Source organism: Ctenopharyngodon idella, chromosome 19 (assembly GCF_019924925.1).
Source record: "Ctenopharyngodon idella isolate HZGC_01 chromosome 19, HZGC01, whole genome shotgun sequence".
In the NCBI taxonomy this organism is placed as follows: domain Eukaryota; kingdom Metazoa; phylum Chordata; class Actinopteri; order Cypriniformes; family Xenocyprididae; genus Ctenopharyngodon; species Ctenopharyngodon idella.
Window position 1 is genome coordinate 12,466,971 of NC_067238.1, and position 10,816 is coordinate 12,477,786.

The window sequence follows — 10,816 nt, forward strand, 5'->3', positions numbered from 1 at the left end:
TGTGCCTTGTTGCTATACACGACAAATGAAAAGAATATGTTGTAAAATCGGCTCAAAATATCAAACATTTTTGATAGCCTCTGACTGTATGGAATTATAGTCTGAAACTAGAAAGTCAAAGTCTGTGCCATTCATACACTATAGGGCTTTTCACACTTTGCTTAACCCCGGGTTACCGTCGTTCTAAACACCACATTTAACCCTGGGTAAATGAGTGTTTCACACTTGTAATTTTTATCCAGGGTTATGAAACCCTGCACCACTTTTGCGGTGTTAACTCCGCATTGTGGTGCCAAAATTGTACAGTGTGAAACGATGCAGTGTTAGAATGTTACAACTAGATGCTTAGCAACCGACAACCAATCAAGTGCCTTAGGCCACTTTTACACTGTCAGTTTTTAGGATTGACAACCGCATTTACTTAGAGGTGTGAGTCTCGAAATGTCCCGTTCACACAGCAACTTACACAGTAGCGTCTGGAACACTGTATGAACACGCTGCGAGAGTCAAGCCCTTATTCTCTTACTAGTAACCATAATGACAGTGACCAATGTAATATTAAAGATGGCGACGTCCATAAAACTGAAAAGTCTCATCACTTTTGACATGACAAGAGACCAACTGAACCGCGAATTCATCTATTCAAACTCCATTAACCAACAGCAGCATACAAAACGCGCTAGCCTGAGTCTTTAACCGTTGCACTCGCGTGTCACGTCCTTTGCGACGTCTCGCGCATAACACGGCATTTGAATTTGGAAAAGAAACATTGACAGGAGCCGCTCCGGTGGAGAAAAGTGACAGCTTCAGATGACACACAGCTCATATCTTCGTCTCTGTAAGTACTGAAAGCGAAACCACTCGCACTGTAGGACGTGACAAACAACTAGTTGTCCAGTCCTGTTCCGTTCAATAACCGTACTGTGTGTGAACGTAATCGTATTAAGGACACAAATACAGGACTGACAACCGTATTCTGCTGCTGTGTGAACGTGGCCTTATATTAACGCACTTTGAGCAGTCATGGAAACACCGCGATGTAAACAGTCGTTTCTGCGTATGATAGTAAAAATGTCAAACGGCGATGGAAAACGCGACAGTTGGAGTGAAGAAGAGACCGTCATTCTTACCTTTATAGTTCAAAAAGTTCATTCAGAAAAGAACTTGATATTACAGTCAGCAATGTGTAATATGAGGCAATGCTAGAGCCTTAAACAGGTCAGGTGCTGCGTTTGTCCAGTCAGTGACACTGACACCGCAAATATGCGGATAAGAACTTTAACCCGGGGTTTAGGAATGTACATTGTGAAACGGTAGTTTATGAATACCCAGGTTTAAAGGGTTAGTTCACCCAAAAATGAAAATTATGTAATTTATTACTCACTCTCATGTCATTCCACACCCATAAGACCTTCGTTCATCTTCGGAACACAAATTAAGATATTTTTGATAAAATACGATGGCTCAGTGAGGCCTCTGTTGCCAGCAAGATAATTAATGTTTTCAGATGCCCAGAAAGGTACTAAAAACATATTTAAAACAGTTCATGTGAGTACAGTGGTTCAACCTTAATATTATAAAGTGACGAGAATACTTTTTGTGCACCAAAAAAACCCAAAATAATGACTTTTTAGCAATATCTAGTGATGGCCGATTTCAAAACACTGCTTCGAAGCTTACGAATCTTTTGTTTTGAATCAGTGGTTCGGGGTGCCAAAGTCAAGTGATTTCAGTAAACAAGGCTTCGTTATGTCATAAGTGTTTCGAAATTTCAATAGTTCACGTGACTTTGGCAGTTTGATACGCGCGATGTTTTTTCCCCAAGCGCGTTCAGCAGAAATCCCGCCCTGCAACCAATTTCATTGGCTGAGGTTACAGTGACGGGTAGGTTTAGGGATCAGTGTTTGGTGTAGACAATCATCACTGTGATTGACATGGCCATTGAAATCTTTAGAATCGGCTCCAGGGCGGTATTTCCACTGAACTGGTTTGGTGAAAAAAAAAAAAAAAAAAAATCACACGTTTGATACGCGATCCGAACCACTGATTCGAAACAAAAGATTCATAAAGCTTCGAAGCAGTGTTTTGAAATCGGACATCACTAGATATTGTTGAAAAGTCATTATTTTGTTTTTTTGGTGCACAAAAAGTATTCTTGTCGCTTTACAATATTAAGTTTGAACCACTGTAGTCACATGAACTGTTTTAAATATGTGTTTAGTACCTTTCTGTGCATTGAAAGTGTTATTTTGCTGGCAATAGAGGCCTCACTGAGCCATTGGATTTCATCAAAAATATCTTAATTTGTGTTCTGAAGATGAACGGAGGTCTTACGGGTGTAGAACGACATAAGGGTGAGTAATAAATGACATAATTTTCATTTTTGGGTGAACTAACCCTTTAACTGTCAACCCTGTATAGTATGAGCAGTATGAAACGTGAATAAAGATAACCTAGGATTCCATTTACCAGGGGTTTAGAATGACCCAGGGTTAACTAATTCAAGTGTGAAAAGCCCTTATGTGATTTTTTTGTGAAATCGGTCAACTCCGACTATGCAAAATCTGCAGACTGGCTCTGACTTTCGGCAGCTAGTCTCAGATCCTTCAGACTGTAAATCAGGGCAAAAATCTGGGCAAAAGCCATGTAGTGTATTGAAGCTTTTTTTGTACATCCGCAATGTGCTTGCATGAATTCTGCTCTCAGGTGAAGCTTTTACAGAAAGCCATGGCTCTACATGAGGCACTTGACTGTTAACACAGCAGGAGGTAACTAGCTTTACATCTTCAATGTCACGCTTCTGTGTCCCATCATCTCCTTCCCCCGTGTCTATGACATCGCATGAGTGTTCCCGTCCCTGGCTCTGCACACCCGGGTAACAAGGAATGGAGAACGACACCCCATGAGAGGAACAGAAGGATGGCAGAAGGTGTGTGAATGTGTTTAGCTCTGCGTCCAAATAATTTTTTCTCCCTCTGCTGCATGCAGATTGGGACAATGAAAAAGTGGGCTGTGAATTTGATGCAAGACAGGCTGTGACTGAAGACGACAACAAGGCCATCAAACATTTTGAGTGAAAGACACCAGTGTTGTTACTTGGGGTGAGAATCAAAAGAAGTTTAATGATTACAATTCCTTTTCCTGTTAAAGACTTAGTAACTTAATGGTTCCATTAATGATACTTTTTGGATTTGAGGAAAAAATATTTGGGAAAAAGAAATGCAATTCTGTGGCCAAATGCTGGGATCATTTTAACAATAATAGTAAAAGAACAGATAATGATATTATATTTGATTCATCCCTTGTTTTTATATGATGAAATTAGTGACTTTTACATGACGGAATTAAAGGTGCAGTAAGCGATTTCTGAGAAACACTGTTGAAAGTGGATTGGATCGAGCACCAAAACAAACTTATAGCCAATCAACAAGTAAGGGGCGCGTCCACTCTTTAGGGGGGAGGTGCCTGTGTTGCATAGCATGCTTGTGAATTTGGGGGTGGAGCTATAAAGATAGGGGTGTGATCCTTTTGGGGTGGGGGTGTGTTTGTTTTGGTGATTTCAAATATCAACAGAGTTTCTCAGAAATTGCTTTCTGCACCTTTAACTGATTAACGGCTCCAACTGAATTTTTGTGATTCACTAAAAAGAACCAGTTCATGAGAGGCTTTACTAATAGGGAAAATGGTACTTTTTTATTTCATTTGTCAGCAAACTATAAACAATTAACAAATGCTATAAACAAATAGAAATTAAACATCTGTACATTATGTTTTAAAATCGTTTGGTATAAATTTAATTTCTGTCATGACAACTCTCGGAGTGTTTAGCATGGTAATGGTTATGACAATGTTGATATGTTTTGTCTTGGTGGAACAGATCTGTTACGCTGCTGCTGCTTTTATTGCTGCTGTTGATTATTGCTGCTGCTGCTGTAGAGCAAGTATGGGACTTGCTACTGCCGATACATACACGACACGCTGCTGTGAGCAAGTAAGACATGCTGCTGCTGTACAATATCGTACATGAATTACTCGTAGCAGATCTATACAGGTGGAGCTGGGGAAAGTGGAGGGTTTCTGAAAGCGTGCTGCACTGCTAAGGCAAATGCTACTTATGTATTTGAAGATTGAGCATGTGAGCTCATTGGCTACTGATACAGCTTGAACCAGTCATCTGTGTCCTATAGATAATGATGCGATTACGAGCTGGTTGAGTTAAGGACCTATTAGTCTGTGCATCTAGAGTTTCATGACAGAACTTTGTGTAACTTAAAAAAAATAATCTGATTGTATAACATTCAAAAACTATTTCACTTGAATTTTAGGTGCCTTGCTGCACAAAGTAAATAACACCAATTTCAACCGTAAGAACACATTTCGGAAATAGAGTGCGTCATGGTGCTTAAATCAATCCGTCTTTTAGCCTGAATGGTCTTTAATGACAAGTCATTTGTGCAATGCAACCCTTGCTGGTCTGAATTCTTCCAGCTCAGTGTGCATTAGCTTGGCTGAATTGATTTTCCAATGTAAAAAAAAAAAATAATCTTAGAGGGTGTTAAGCCTGGTGCGGTCATTAACCTGGTCCATTCTTTGTCCTTGAATATTACTGGTCTGATTTGTACAAATTCATCATCGACTTTCTTTGCATGAGTCATAAGACCTAATTGTAATGCACTTACAAAAAGTGCCTAGGCACTAAATTACACTGCCATTAGCACAAATTAAACTTCCTTGCGTAATGAGACAAAACTAGTTCATCAGCTCCAGTGCTATAGACTGTTGCTATAGCTATAGCTTTTCTAACAGCACTTGAACTAATAACCTTAGCGACTAACATGTCCTTCAGAGATTCAAAGATTATTATACTCTATTCCTAGCAAGTCAACTACATTTAACAAACAGACAGAGTATTTATTAGTAGTTTTGTTAAGTAATTTTTGGAAGCTTGAGTAAATAAATTAGCTTTCCATTACACTAGCAGCATTTGCATCCAGGCATAACTGCATTTTTCATTTTAAATACAGTATGCATCTTTTAAATAGCTAGTTTAACCAAAAATGAAATTCTGCCATCATTTACTCACCTTTGTGTTGTTTGAAACCCATATTATTTTTCTCTCTCTAAATGTTAGTTACTAAAATGTTCTTTCTTTTCTCATTTGTGGTTGCCTGTGTTCCATATGTCAAATTCTTCAAAATATCTTTTTCAGTCAGGTTTGGATGGACACGAGGGTGAGTAAGGGTATGTTTACATGCCAATGATGTACTAAAAATGGAAAAAATTTTTATTCGCTTTTTTTTTTTTCCATGTACAGACAGCAATGTTGTCAAAGCGATCCCCGTTCACAAGGATCCGCAAAAACGTCTAAAAATGCTGTATTGTGCATGCCAGGACAGTAGTTGGCGATGACACTTTGTAAAGAAACACTACAGACTGAACACATGACATAATAGTTTTCAGCAAAACTTGATTTACAACATGTTCCTGGTTTAGCATCTTTGTTGATTCTGGAACAACATTCCAATCAACCAATCAGATTACATTCAGGGTTTGTTGCTTCTACATCAATGTTATTCACTTATCATTTCCCTGTGATTTTAGGCACAAGTTATGGGTTTAGGGGTAGGGATAAGGTTGGGACTAAATTTTCAGACAGGAATGTTGTTCCTGGATCAGCAAAATATGTTGACCAAGAAACAGAGGTGTAAAGAGTACCTGAAAACCATACTTGAGTAAAAGTACAGATACCTTACAGTGAAAATGACTCCTTTACAAGTTACAAGTCACTAATTCCAATACGACTTGAGTAAAAGTCTTAAGGTGATGATACACAGGGCAACTTTTTGAGCAATTGCCAAGCAATGTTGTTGTGGGAACTTTCCCATTATGAATGGGCAACAAATTTCTCCCTAGATATCCAGATAGAAATTTGTTGCCCATTCTCAATGGGAAAGTGCCCAAGCAACATCTTTCGGCAACATTGCCCAGCAACATTGCTCAAAAAGTTGCCCTGTGTAATTTCACCTTTAGAGTATCTGATTTTACACAGTATTTAAGTATTTTACTCGTACTGAATGTAGGCTCAAAGATGCACTAGTCCTCAACACCTATTGTTTTCAAAAACTTGCACTTTGAAACCCGATTTCAAAAGCTTGCATTTTCAGACCGCCAAAATACAGTTGTCGTGTACAGTAAATGAATGGCCAAACACAAAATTTTTCCATTTTTATTTGAAAATGATTCTGAGTAATGGTCTCCTAAATGATGACAGAAGACTGTATAGGCCTATTTGTCTGAATATGCAATTGTTTGCCCTCCCATGACACTTATATGTTTTGCTGTTTTAAATTGTTTTGACCTTTTGCTCTAAACATATTAAGTTGCATTTCAAATAGGTATTGTATATCAAATTTGTTTAACTGATGGATGCAGTGATTTTATATTTATCATTTTTATATCCTTCTTCCTAACTGGATTAGTGAAAAGGTCCCCTAAACTTAATTTGATAAGTGATATACAGATCAATTTGTAATCTCCCTCTAAGATCTTTAACAAATGTACAGTCTTTTTTTTTTTTTTTCAAGAGACCTGTGTCAGTACAGAGAGACAGCTTGAGCGGTAAACATCTTGAATTATTAGTCATTTGACGCAGCTGTTTAATTGAGGTGGGACCGAGGGCTTCTCTGCAGTGAAAGACTGCGAGAGCTGCACAACAAATCAAAATGTGTCATAGAAGCCGATCGGTCTCGCCGGGAACTATGGGGGAGATTCGAGTGATGATGACAACTTATGAAAAACACGGTCTGAATAATGATAAAATGAACCGAGAGGGCAAAAAATAGTATGGAGATGTAGAAAAGAGGATAATAAGACTCAAAAATGGAAAGCAGAAAGAGAAAGCGAAGGGGAAAAAGAGAAAGAATAGGCGCCTTGCAGGGCAGGAAATGCTGGCAGAGAAAAGCAGGAGGGGAGGTGGAGAGAGAAAAAGGGGAGATTGGGAATCATAAAAAGAGGAAAGCGCATTTATAAACACGTCTCTATAGTAACCAACTGGTAATTTGGCTGGTGGGAGAGGGAGAGAGCAAGGGAGGGCATGAGGGAGCAGCATTTACCATAGGCCTGTTATTACGGAGAGAGAGGGGGAAGAGAGCCAGGAATAAAGGGATAAAACAAGGCTAGAGAGACGGTAATATGAAAACGAGGGATAGAGAGAAGGGGTTGCATTAAGGGAAAAGGGGTAGAGTGTAGAATACCAAATGAAGGTTAGTAATAGGGCACAAACAGATGAGATTTGAGGGAGGAAAAAACGAGGAAGACGAGATTACTGTATCAAACAAATTGCAATGGTCCTCAAGATCTTTCAGCGTGGAGCGGCGGAAAGCTCTTATCTGATTTTAAATCACTCTTTAAAGGTTAGACCAATCAAATTTGCCAAATTTGACAAGTGGAAGAAAGAAGAGCTTTCAAGGGACTGAAAAACAACAGTTTGGAAAATAGTTTCTCTATTGCTCTCATCTAGGGAAATTTATTGTGTGGTTTATCTCAATACAAATCTGCTTGTTTGGTAGAGTTGGGAATCGAGAACTGATTTTTATTTATTAAAAAAATCTGACATTCAGTTCTGTAAAAATAAATTTACAGGCCCAAATCATTTATGATCTTGCTGTCTGAATTAAACATGATTTGATTATCATATCTTTCTACACTGACAAAACTACCGTTCTTTTGCATGTTTTTGCACTCAGATTAATTTCACACATGAATTAAGCAAAATCCACTTAACTATGTTAAGTGAAATAAGTACACAGTTTTTGGTTTTACTCACTTAAGGCAAGTGTTTACACAAAATTAATTTCAAGTCACTTCTTGCTTGTCTCTTTAAAGTAATTACAGTAATTGAATTACTTTTCCCTTGAAAAAAGTAAAGTAAGCATTACTCTTAATTTTTCTGTTAATTAAAGCTGCAGTCCGTAACTTTTTTTTTGGTTAAAAATGATCCAAAATCAATTTTTGAGCAAGTACATAACCAGCCAGTGTTCAAAACTGTCTCCTCACCTTAGCCTGATTCACAACAGTCAGCTTGTAATAATGTTTTCTAATTCAGGTGTTACTGGTAGGGTGAGTTCGAGCATGCAGTCGTTCGTCTTTGCATCATTACGTCACGTCTGTTTACATAAAGAACGAGTCCCAGCTAGTAGGCTATATGGCATGTGAAAATGCTGCAGGTAGTGGATCATTTTCTTTCTTTTTATCCTTTTCTCACAGCAGATGGAATAATTAAGTTTATCATTTTGATGCCGGATAATAATCCAGAAAGGTCCAAATGACAATCATCAGTGGCAATTGGAGATTCACCTGTAGTCAAAAGCAAAAGACGTCGGACTGCGGAGTGGCTACAGGAATTGAAATCTACAGGTAACGCTAATACACACTAAATACACATAGTCACGCAATGCTGATGTTGTTAACATTAACAATTTAAGAACAAAGTATAACAATAATAATAATTGACGGTTTGACGTGATCCGAGCTAAGCAATCGTTAGATTTAATCACCATTGGCAGCGTGATTTTTTTCTCAGTTGGTCAGAACAAAAGTGGCAGATTTATTACTTCAGATGACATTTTCCCGTGAAAATTCTTATTTTGGTCATACTTCCAAGACGTAGTATCTGTGATTTCGAAGTACAGTATCCACACCGATGTAGTGACTGACAGTAAACATTAGATTCATCCGCGCTGAGGAGCCGTGCCGAGGCAGAACCCACGTAAAGATGATAATTCCACAAATAACTGCAATTGCAGGTTTCAAACAGAGATGGCAACGAAGAGTCAAAACTTACGGACTGCAGCTTTCATTACAATTACTTGTAATGTTATTGCATTAAAAACTGTATAGAACAATTCTATATAAAACAATAGTAGATTAGGGGTGTAAACCCAGCATACAGAGCTGAAGTGTGTGTGCTCATTTTGGCTTCAGCTATAAAGAACCCACTAAGGAGATCGACAAGAGTCAGTTGTTTGCAAAATAGGCCATGTTAAAATCCAAAACTCGGGAAACGCATTGAATCTGAGCTCACTTAATATCCCGATGCCATCCGCGCTGCTGAGAGAGGCGTTCGATAGAATATGTGGTATGTACTGCACGCTTTCCTCTCAGTAACAAAATAAACACACAACAAAAATGACAGCGGTGACAGAATTAAGAAAGCATCTGATCATAGCGATGTGAATATGTTTGCACCAGCTCTGTTCAGCACTTCAGTGAAGTCACGTTTATTTAAATAGCACTTTATACATTAGACTGCTTTATAAAACAAGCAGCTTTACAGTATTAAATATAAAACAAACAGATACTCAGTCATGAAATGGACTCTGCACTAGTTGTTAAATAGTTTAGAAATTAAAAACTGCTATACCGTGAACTTTTAAAACATATACACCTAAAGAATCCTGCAGTCACTTTACTATTTTCCCTTAGATTGCATAAAATAGTGATTAGTGATATAAATGCAAATGATACTGCATTGATTAAATAAAATAAAGTTGTTTGTAAGTTTTTATGCATATGGTGGTGTGTTCTTTATGACCATTTTTTTCTAAAATTACATCCTTTTTTCTAAAAAAAAACAACAACAAGTAATATCGCAATATATCGTCTTTCTTACAGTATCGCAATATATCACAATATATCGTATCGTAACCCCTGTATCATGATACGCATCGTATCGCCAGATTCTTGGCAATACACAGCCCAATAGTAGATTTAACAAAAATGTATTCTAAAATGTATAGTCTATAAACATTGATCAGTGAACATAAACAGAAGCTCAACTGAACCTGATTGACGTGCGAGAACAAACCTCTTATGAAAGCTAAAACATGCTGCGTAACACACGAGAATGAACCTCATGAACCGCATGTGTCAAGTTAACATGCTTGAGCTTCTGTTTACCACAACTGATTTATGAGTTGATGAATGTTTATATATGAATAAAAGCCTAAATTCAGTCTGTTCATCATATAAAGTGATTGTGTCTCTTCAGAAAATTTGGACGAAACCGCTCAATTCATATGGATTAGTTTTACGATCACTTTATGAAGTTTTTGAAGCATCAAAGTGGAAGTTGCATAGCTGTCAATGGAGGGACAGAAAGCTCTCAGATTTCATCAAAAAGATCTTCATTTGTTTTTCCGTAGATGAACAAAAGTATTACAGGTTTGGAACGACATGAGGGTGAATAATTAATAACAGAATTGTAATTTTTGGGCGATCTATCCCTTTTATTACTTTTTGTATAGTCCGATTCATGAAAAACTGAACAGTTCAAAGTTGTGATTAAAACAAAGATTATTAGAGTATATTTTACAAGAAAATACAATGTCTTTTTACTTCAAAATGTCACATTTAAATAGTTTCTACACCATTTTTTTCACAAACCAGTCAAAATGACTCATTAATGAGTTGTAGACAAACTCATCAATCTGAATCAGTTCACTCAGCTGGATAATCAGTGAACTTACTGAAGCACTGTCATTATGTTTGGTCATAATTTCTGACCCAAACCGATAAAACCATTACTGTGTTTTGTTGTACTTAGTCGTGACACTTAAATTAGTGCAATTCATGTCTAGATGTTCATTTGAAACATGTTGTGAAAAATACACATTAGGAACAGATTTGTTGTAATAAATGGTGCTTTTGGTAAATACTTTGGTTATATAATTTAGGTATAAGATCATTTATTTTAATGCTTCTCAAAAGTACCAGTAATCATTAATGGGACCTTTAAGGGATTTAAGGAATCAGAATC